Raw genomic sequence first — 1236 nt, 5'->3', positions numbered from 1 at the left:
TATTATTAGTATAATTTATATAATGAGATATTAATAGATTTAACTTGACCTACGTTAAAATGAACCTATCAATTTTTAGTTTATACCAAAAAAAAAAAAAAAAAGCGATGTAATTTATGGCTATAAACCAAGATTCTAGTCAAGCTGTCCTAGGGTGTGCTTAACTATTCAAGACAATGGACCCTGCCTACCTCATACTACCAAATAAGAAGTGCTAGTGAGTCAAATAAATGAACCTAAAAAAATTTTCAAACAGATGTAGCAGATCGTGAGTGGCAGACAATAGAGAGAGAATTGCATTTTTTTAATTGAAAAACCCTTACCACGTCAGTTTAGAAATTTTTCTGGGTTTATTTGTTTGGTTCTCTAGCACTTCTCCTACCAAATTAACTACTATTGTTTTTTATAAAAAAAAATATGAATTTAATAGTGCTAGGGTCCAATCAGGAATAGGTTGTGCTTTGGCTTTACCAAACCAAACAATAATTACTGTTTGGTCAAAACAGCAAGAGAGTCATTTCAATATCCTCATCCATTTTCATGGACTTGGTGCTTGTGAAAAGAGAAATCTTACTTCTCAATCGCCATCTATTTCTTTTCAAATTTATCATAGAATCTACAATTTTTTTTAAAAATAAATAAATGAGAGATTACTAAAAAAAAAGTTCAGTATAGTTAAGTGGAATATATTCCAAGATATGATTCTATTAAGGTTTGTTTATAGCATTCATTGTAATCAAATCAAATCAGATTTGAATGTATTATTATTTTGTGTATGTAAGTTATAGACCGAATCACATAAAATCTTTTGTATTATAAATTCATCAACGGAATAAAAGCATAATGTAGTTCTTAAGGCTTCATCCTATTGACATAAGTCATAAATTAAACCACATAAAATGTTTTGTATTATTTATTTTCCATTTGATTATGTTTTCTTTCAATATATAGCTGCACTTGCACTCAATAAGCCTGCTTCAAATTTTAATGCATCACATACCAGTTGTTAACATTTTCATTAACTTTGTATTATTTTTGCTAAAACAAGATTAGCACCCAATTAAGCTCTTGATGCGACTGAAATTACTTATTTAATTGTATTTTGCATGACGTGAGCTACAAAACAATTCTACTCTTCCGTGGCAATTTAGTAGAGTAACCCTTTTGCATCCATCATATCAAGATTTATTTTATTTATTTAATTTTTTTTAAGCATCCATTACAACAACAGATCAA

This window comes from Corylus avellana, chromosome ca1 (assembly GCF_901000735.1).
Source record: "Corylus avellana chromosome ca1, CavTom2PMs-1.0".
Classification (NCBI taxonomy): domain Eukaryota; kingdom Viridiplantae; phylum Streptophyta; class Magnoliopsida; order Fagales; family Betulaceae; genus Corylus; species Corylus avellana.
The sequence above is the reverse complement of the archived record's forward strand: the minus strand, read 5'-3'. Positions refer to the sequence as shown.